Source organism: Lactuca saligna, chromosome 4 (genome assembly GCF_052625555.1).
Source record: "Lactuca saligna cultivar CGN05327 chromosome 4, ASM5262555v1, whole genome shotgun sequence".
In the NCBI taxonomy this organism is placed as follows: Eukaryota; Viridiplantae; Streptophyta; class Magnoliopsida; order Asterales; family Asteraceae; genus Lactuca; species Lactuca saligna.
Window position 1 is genome coordinate 41,419,403 of NC_136420.1, and position 10,079 is coordinate 41,429,481.

Genomic DNA, 10,079 nt, shown 5'->3' on the forward strand with positions numbered 1-10,079 from the left:
AAGTACATTCCCGAGATGAATGCCTCAACCTAAGAAGAGAAATCACCGAGATAAAGCAACACAAGAGGGAAGTCTACTATATATATATATATATATATATATATATATATATATATATATATATATATATATATATATATATATATATATATATATATATATATATATATATATATATATATATATATATGGGAAAAGTGAATATACCCTTAATGGTATATAAGCTTAGGTACCCAAACCCATCATATTACATCATTTTGTTTCATATATTCATTATATTGTTCTTATACATTAATCGCTAACTACATTATTTTCAAGATTTTTAAAATTTCACTATTATATTCCTTTTACGTCATATTTTTTTGTCGAACACCTTATAGGCTATATATATTATAGTTCAAAATGAAATTATGTAATAGGAAGATAAATATGAAATTTATAAAAATATTGGAAGTAAATCAAGTTAGAAATTGAATTATAATAATATTTGACAATTACAGTGTATATATATGATACAAAACGATGTATTATGATGAGTTTGGGTACCTAAGCTTATATACTCTTAAGGGTATATATTCACTTTTCCCTATATATATATATATATATATATATATATATATATATATATATATATATATATATATATATATATATATATATATATATATATATATATATATATGGGAAAAGTGAATATGTGGATGTCATGTATATATCATTAGGTATAGAACTTCCAATACTACGTTGTTTTGACGATTTAAATACAAATATTTAATTTTAAATGTAATATATTTCCCAGTCTATCGGTTATCTCCAATTCTATCGATTTTCCTCAATAATTTATTTCAAATGATTACTCTTACTTTGCAGCTTTATCATAATCTTTTTTTCAATTCCATCTTAAACTGACATGAGCAATTTTGTGTTCATAAATATTGACACTGGATAAATAACAAAAAGAAAGAAACATACATTAATCAGCGTAAGACGATGGAAATTACTGTACCAATTGTCGACATGAGAGATATGCATTATCTTTTATTAAAGGGAATTGACCAAAATTAACCATGTTACGCTTGAGAAATTTGACGTAAATTATGGAAAATATAATACGCATCAAATTTAAAAAAGTTTTAAACGAAATTTTAGTTAAAAGTATGTAGTTTTAGTAGGTTCTATATGTAATCTTACACAGCCACATATTCACTAACCCATATATATATATATATATATATATATATATATATATATATATATATATATATATATATATATATATATATATATATATATATATATATATATATATATATATATATATATATATATATATGGGAAAAGTGAATATGTGGATGTCATGTATATATCATTAGGTATAGAACTTCCAATACTACGTTGTTTTGACGATTTAAATACAAATATTTAATTTTAAATGTAATATATTTCCCAGTCTATCGGTTATCTCCAATTCTATCGATTTTCCTCAATAATTTATTTCAAATGATTACTCTTACTTTGCAGCTTTATCATAATCTTTTTTTCAATTCCATCTTAAACTGACATGAGCAATTTTGTGTTCATAAATATTGACACTGGATAAATAACAAAAAGAAAGAAACATACATTAATCAGCGTAAGACGATGGAAATTACTGTACCAATTGTCGACATGAGAGATATGCATTATATTTTATTAAAGGGAATTGATCAAAATTAACCATGTTACGCTTGAGAAATTTGACGTAAATTATGGAAAATATAATACGCATCAAATTTAAAAAAGTTTTAAACGAAATTTTAGTTAAAAGTATGTAGTTTTAGTAGGTTCTATATGTAATCTTACACAGCCACATATTCACTAACCCATATATATATATATATATATATATATATATATATATATATATATATATATATATATATATATATATAGAGCGAATGTTAGTAGCAAAACAAACTTTAATTATTTAATTAAAATAATAACTTTTAACAAACTTTAATTTATTATTTATATATGAAAAACCAATGTTAGTAGCAAAACAAAACATGTAGTTACCATGATTGGTTTTTCTACAATAAATTTAATAATTTTATAAACCTTTTAAGTTGTGTAAATTTTATATCAAACGTATTAATTGTGTAGATTGTATAAAAATGCATGATAATATATATAATATAACGAATAACAAATAGTATGAAAAACAACTATAACTTTTAATTATATAAAACCTCTACAACGTCTACTATAACATTTATATCAACAAAGCCTATTAAACCCTTATAAATCATACAAAAATTTATAGAAATCAACATACATTTGGTATACATAAACATTATTATCCCCTAAAACAAATCGTGTTGTAATAACCATTGATGCGATAAAACTCATTTTTTCGATACTAAATATTTAAAATCACAAATCTCTTCAAACACATGATTTTTTCTATCATGTTTAATAGGCTTTGTTGATATAAATGTTATAGTAGATTGTATAAAAATGCATGATAATATATATAATATAACGAATAACAAATAGTATGAAAAACAACTATAACTTTTAATTATATAAAACCTCTACAACGTCTACTATAACATTTATATCAACAAAGCCTATTAAACCCTTATAAATCATACAAAAATTTATAGAAATCAACATACATTTGGTATACATAAACATTATTATCCCCTAAAACAAATCGTGTTGTAATAACCATTGATGCGATAAAACTCATTTTTTCGATACTAAATATTTAAAATCACAAATCTCTTCAAACATATATATATATATATATATATATATATATATATATATATATATATATATATATATATATATATATATATATATATATATATATATATATATATATATATATATATATATATATATATATGGGAAAAGTGAATATGTGGATGTCATGTATATATCATTAGGTATAGAACTTCCAATACTACGTTGTTTTGACGATTTAAATACAAATATTTAATTTTAAATGTAATATATTTCCCAGTCTATCGGTTATCTCCAATTCTATCGATTTTCCTCAATAATTTATTTCAAATGATTACTCTTACTTTGCAGCTTTATCATAATCTTTTTTTCAATTCCATCTTAAACTGACATGAGCAATTTTGTGTTCATAAATATTGACACTGGATAAATAACAAAAAGAAAGAAACATACATTAATCAGCGTAAGACGATGGAAATTACTGTACCAATTGTCGACATGAGAGATATGCATTATATTTTATTAAAGGGAATTGATCAAAATTAACCATGTTACGCTTGAGAAATTTGACGTAAATTATGGAAAATATAATACGCATCAAATTTAAAAAAGTTTTAAACGAAATTTTAGTTAAAAGTATGTAGTTTTAGTAGGTTCTATATGTAATCTTACACAGCCACATATTCACTAACCCATATATATATATATATATATATATATATATATATATATATATATATATATATAATATATATATATAGAGCGAATGTTAGTAGCAAAACAAACTTTAATTATTTAATTAAAATAATAACTTTTAACAAACTTTAATTTATTATTTATATATGAAAAACCAATGTTAGTAGCAAAACAAAACATGTAGTTACCATGATTGGTTTTTCTACAATAAATTTAATAATTTTATAAACCTTTTAAGTTGTGTAAATTTTATATCAAACGTATTAATTGTGTAGATTGTATAAAAATGCATGATAATATATATAATATAACGAATAACAAATAGTATGAAAAACAACTATAACTTTTAATTATATAAAACCTCTACAACGTCTACTATAACATTTATATCAACAAAGCCTATTAAACCCTTATAAATCATACAAAAATTTATAGAAATCAACATACATTTGGTATACATAAACATTATTATCCCCTAAAACAAATCGTGTTGTAATAACCATTGATGCGATAAAACTCATTTTTTCGATACTAAATATTTAAAATCACAAATCTCTTCAAACACATGATTTTTTCTATCACAACTTACTTGCATACTACTAATATATTTATACTGTGTGTAGATAAGAGGAAAATAAAAACACATCACATATTAAAAACCATATGTTAAAAACTCTTGAATGTGTAAATATTTAAATAATAACATGCATAAGTCTAATCTTTATAAACAATTATAATAGCTCAAAATAATAATAAAAATATGCTATAAATGTGATGTTACAAATGGTTATATATATATATATATATATATATATATATATATATATATATATATATATATATATATATATATACACAAAAACATTTTAATCACCAATAACTTAGATAACCCATCATTACGAAGTCTTTCTTACCTATTTTGCTTATTGTGTTGATCTTTTTGGAAAAGAGAAAGAAATCCATCTTAAGTTATTTTCCAAACATAATGAAATAGTCTTCTGTTATTGTGCTCGGATTTGTTCATCATCGGTTAGTTGTCATACAATGAAAAAAAATCATATTCTGCTTACTTTTTTCATATATAAGACAATATTACATGTAAAAGAAAAATCATGTTAAAACATTAAATAAAACAAATCAATATTTTTCTTCAAAAGACGAACATGCATAATATAAAAATAGACCTTAAAAAAATTTGTTTTCTTCACATGCATCATTTTGTTTGAAGCTTCCAATCTACCATACAATCACCCAAATTTTTTTAAATCCTACCAAAATAATCTATCAATGAGAACTATACATATATACCAAGATTAATCAGTTAGTGTTATAAGTACCATTAAGTATAAAACTCTTTAATAGTAATTAAAAATCATTATTACAAAGAAATATGAAAAAACATAAGTTTCAAATCAATGTAGTGCTTAGAGAATGCCTCTATTATAAGATATATATATATATATATATATATATATATATATATATATATATATATATATATATATATATTAAAACTTCTGATATCCGAAGATGATTTCGGAACCTCCCACTGCATCGATTTTGGCCGGTTCCCAAAATCTCATCCTAATTAATGAAGTGTCCAAGGAACTGAACTTCTCGCAACCAAAACTCACATTTCGAGAACTTAGCATATAGTCGTTCTCGCCTCAAAACCCCCAGAAGCTCGCGAATATACTCTTCATGATGCTCTCGGTTATAGGAATATACCAAGATATCATCAAGGAACATGATAACCGTATGATCGAGCATCGACCTGCATACCCGATTCATCAAATCCATAAATATTACAGGTGCATTGGTGAGCACAAATGACATCACCACGAACTCGTAATGCCCATAACGAGTCCGGAATGCGGTCTTCTCCTCATCCTCCTCCCTCACCCTGAACTGATGGTACCAAGACCTCGGATCTATCTTAGATGCTCCTTGCAACTGATAAAAAGATCATCAATCTGCGGAAGAGGATAACGATTTTTCACCGTTAACTTGTTCAACTGCCAATAATCGATGCACATTCGGTTTGAACCATCATTCTTCTTGATAAATAGAATCGGTGCTACCCACGGAGAACTGCTCAGGTGAATGAATTGCTTGCCTAGCAGCTCATGGTCTCAGGTGGTACCAATCGGTACGACGCCTTGGCAATATTAAACATCGCAAAATTCATGACCAAATATTTCATTTTTAATTATTACATAATAACAATAGTTATCAAAACATCAGTCAAAAACACAAAGAGTCGGTGGAAGAAAATAAGAACAAAGCTGTGAAAAGAAGAGCAGGAGAGACTGAGGCGGTGGAGGAAACATCAAGAAAATGGTTTATGTGTAGATGGTAGACACAGAGTTGGAAGTGGTGCGGTGAGTTTTCTGAACATATAACACGTGGAAACCACTATGAACAAAAAAAGAAAAAAGATTAAAAAAAAAGCCCACAAAAAAAAGCCAATCATATCCAAGAACTGATATTAAGGGGCTTCAAAATTAAACCATATATAATATATATAATGTAACTTACAAGATGTCTTTCACGTTAATGTGTGATGGATTTGGATCAAAATTCTAAATATCCTCCTACAATTTCTTTTTACTATTCTTCTACCCATATCAAATGATGATATGTGTTATATTTTTTTTTTTTTTTTTTGGTAGATATCATTAATAGTAATACAAATTACATTAATAGTGATACAAATTACATTTTTTTTTCTTTATAGCTTAGTAGATACATTGATATGTGTTTAATTTTGGTAGATATCATTAATAGTAATACAAATTACATTTTTTTTTCTTTATAGCTTAGTAGATACATCTTGTTTCAAGCTTTCCTTGTCCATTCTTCATAAAATTCTTTTAAGTATTGCTCCGTGTATTTTCTTAGTGCTTCTATTTAATGCCAGAAGTGCAACCAAATTCTAATAATTTTTTATAAAAACTAACAATCAGTAGGAAAAAGAAGAGTGAAAAAAAACCTTTGTTCATCCTGAATTTGGAAGCCATAGGCTTGCCCCTAAAAATCCATCTTTCCGTTCTCTACTATGTTTACCTAATATATTCTCGAGTCCGTGTTTCTTTAAAAACTTTCAATGAACCAAGAGCCATTTTAGGTATAGCCTAAGATCAAAGTGTCATTGTCAGTTCTACAAAAATAATGTTATCAAATAAAGAAATTGATTGTATAAAAATCACAAAATGGTTAAAATATATGTACAGATCCAACATATAACATACCATTAATGTGGGAGCCATGGTAACTTGAGTTAGAGGTCGTGATATGTAGTCATGAAAGAAAATACACATAAGAACACAAACAATATGAAAACATCAAAATTTTAGATGCTATAATAAACAATGAAAGTGCATTACTTTCCTTCATGCAATAGCCATTTGACCCAAAAGATCTAGATTAACATAAAAATTGTAATCCACAAAAGTTAATTATTCGCATAATATATATGCTTAGGTGAAAAATTCATATGCCACTGGTTGTATATCACAGTCATTTGCAACCTATTAGGCCAGTAGGGGTAAAAAGGAATAAAACAAAAGTATGTTGTCATTTCTTGCATTCAACCCAGTTCATGGAACTTAACAACATAATTCATTGTATCCATGGAAGTGTTGTGCAAAACAGAAATGTTTTGCTTGGAATTCCTTTGGAGCAAATAGAGGCCTTCATAACTTCTAATTAACTCACGACCTGCTACAACTACCTCACCCTACAGCCAATATACTAAAAAGAACTATAAGCAAGGTCGAGAATTTGTGGGTAGAGGTCCCACAATGTAATAAATAAAGCCAATAAAGTGGTTGAGAAGACCTAAAAGTACAAATGTGAGGAAAAAACACATAAAACATTCAATAAATATGTCACTCCATTTTATACAACTAATTACATTCTAAATCGTTATAGTCAAAGTTTCTCACATAGTTCGGTACCACAACACCTTTAGCTTTTCTGGTAGATAACATAGTAAACTTATAGCCATAATTCACTTAGGAAAAGATGACATGTTCATTTAAATGTTTCTTTGTCTCAACTATTGTAAAATACGTAGCTAGACTTTTATAATTAGACACACTAAAGTTAACATGAGTTAGCATTCATTTATAAACATATTGAAGAAGGAAAAAATCGATTATTTTCTGATTAACTTAAAAGGTGAAATAATTTTGAGTTAAAGCTTTGCATTTATCCCATCCATGATCCTACAGCTACTTAAAAGCAACCGTAAAACCTTGAATTTGTCATATCTGGTAGGCAAAAAGCAAGTATTTAAGAGATGCAAATTTTGTGTATATAGATTTACAATCAAACAATTCCCTCAAAACGTCTATTTTTCTTTCATGTGATTATAACTGCATTAGTATAAAACAAAGAAAAGTTTACATCACTTTTTATTAAAATAAAAATGAGAAAACTTACCAGCCTGACCACCATTTGATGGATAATATCTATGTCATAAATTATCTGATAAAGATTAATGTTCACGTCATATACCTGAATAACAATCATGTTGTAGACATGTTAACCACAAAATTATAATGAAATTGTAAAAGATATTAAAAACATAAATAAAACAAGAAAAGTGGAGGATTAAAAAAAAATACAAAAGTTAAACAGAAGAGTGTCAATTAAAGAAATGCAATAGTTAAAAAAAATAGAAGGGTGTCAATAAAAATAGAACATCAACATAAAACTGGATGATCCTCTCTAATTTAGAAATATAAATTAATAAGTATATTATCATAAAATACCTATAATTTGTGTGGGCAGCAGACTCATTCGTGTCATCCTATCGGAAACCACTCTTTTATACATGATAATTACTATTATACATTTGGTGAACACTTTATAAATTTAGTGTAAGACCACTTATTTATTGAGGACGTTCATCAAACAGGTGGCATGTGCTATTAACAATTAAAAATAGAGTTACTTGACATGTATTACCCACAAGAATCTACTATAGAATCAATAAATGTAATGATGAGAAGCCATCAATTTCATAACCAAATTAAGAATTGAAGACAAAGGATGAATACCCGTGCAAAAAAAAAAGGAAAATAGAGTGTATCACTTCTTGCTCAATCTTTAGAATGGGAAATCAAATGACTTCTAATCGGTGATGGAAATTAGAAATACAGATAGTAATCGAGCCAAAAAGAATTGAAGACGATGGATGAATACATGTTCAATGAAAGGAAAAGAGATCGAATCACCTCTTGTTCAATCTTCAGAAGGGAAAATTGAACGACTTCTAATCTGTCAGAGAAATCATAGGTAGTGGTAAACACAACTGCAAATATGAGTTAAACAGGGAAAATTAGATTCAGGTGTACTATGTTGTTAGGACGCATGCGATCTTTAACGGATGTAGGGATTATTGAGATAACTAATAACACCATAGACGACACCAACCTTTTTCTTTGATCGATCATTGGGGTATCAATCGAGATTCCCTAATTAAAAAAAAATGATTAGTTAGAAGGGTGATAAAAAGAAGGAAAGCCAAAGATCGTCGCGCCATCCAGTAATATTTACAACCTAAGAGTTGTAGATAAGATCAGAGAATGCTCAGTGGAAGAACTTCAAATCTATTAAACAAAAGCTGCAATTCAAACTCGATTCTTCGATTAAAAGGAAAACACAAATGTATAGTTATTGATAAGGTGGTAACCGGTGTTATTGGCTAACCAAGACTTCGATGATGTAGTTGGCCTAAATTGTTACGTCGCGCAATCTATCCCTAGGTAAAACAAAATTTGTATTTTTCAATTCACGTATAAAGGAAGGAGAATGTGGCTCATCCCGTTGTGGCGGAAAAGGGGGCACGTGAGTGCATCCTGCTCTCGGATATGAAAGAGGGACGTCAGCTATCCCAGACCTCCGTCTCAAGCATACAATGAAAAGGTGCGAGACCATCGACGGTGTTTGGAGCAAAAGGGGGATTAGTCGCCAAAAGAAAGAGGATAAAGATAAATGGGAAACATAAGGCGGTCACATGGGGACGCAAAACGAAGTAGTAGGTGGCGGCAAAGATGAACAGCGTTGGAAAAGAGAGAGTGACTTAGCAGCTGTTGAGGCGGTGGTGTGAAGAAGGCAAGCAGGTGATGCAGTATAAGTTAAAAGAATAGGCGGCTGGAGCAAACCCACCTTTGAAGTCTTAAGATGGTTTAGAAATATACACACTAGTTTCAAACCATATTCATTTGAAGTAACTAACGTAACTCAAAAGTTGTCTTAATTATAATTTAACACTCAAAAGTTTTATAACTTATATTATGTTTTAATTAGCATTTAGTGAAAACCTTATTATAAAAAGATCAATCTTTTGAGAAGACATAAAAATCATATACAAATTTCAAAAAGTGTTGGGTTGAGGTCTTATGACCACTTTTGAAGATATGTTATTATATTAGAGCTTTTAATTTGTAAGTTTGTTATACTAATTCGTTTTTATATTTTTTTCATTTTTGGATTGTTGTAATACAGTCGTTGTATATTGTGGTTTAATATATTGATCATATGTTATATAAGGTGATATCGAAAATATTTAACTAAATATTTTAAATATGTTTTTGTTTGTACCGTTTCAAAAAGATAATTAATTAAAACTCATACATATGTTA

At 27.3% G+C, this 10,079-nt stretch overlaps 1 long non-coding RNA gene across 7 annotated transcripts; it reads right to left on the minus strand.

Moving 5' to 3' along the window:
• Positions 1-4,947: 4,947 nt before the first annotated feature.
• LOC145041676 (uncharacterized) lies at positions 4,948-9,586 on the minus strand. Of its 7 annotated transcripts, XR_013680355.1 has the most exons (5): positions 9,128-9,586; positions 8,995-9,044; positions 8,869-8,909; positions 8,670-8,746; positions 4,948-7,947 (listed from the first exon to the last, which is right to left on the minus strand). It is a non-coding gene; the product is annotated as an uncharacterized LOC145041676 (long non-coding RNA). The 7 variants fall into 7 exon arrangements; XR_013680353.1 differs by having other exon boundaries at positions 8,869-9,044; XR_013680354.1 differs by having other exon boundaries at positions 8,995-9,586.
• Between the last annotated feature and the right edge of the window lie 493 nt (positions 9,587-10,079).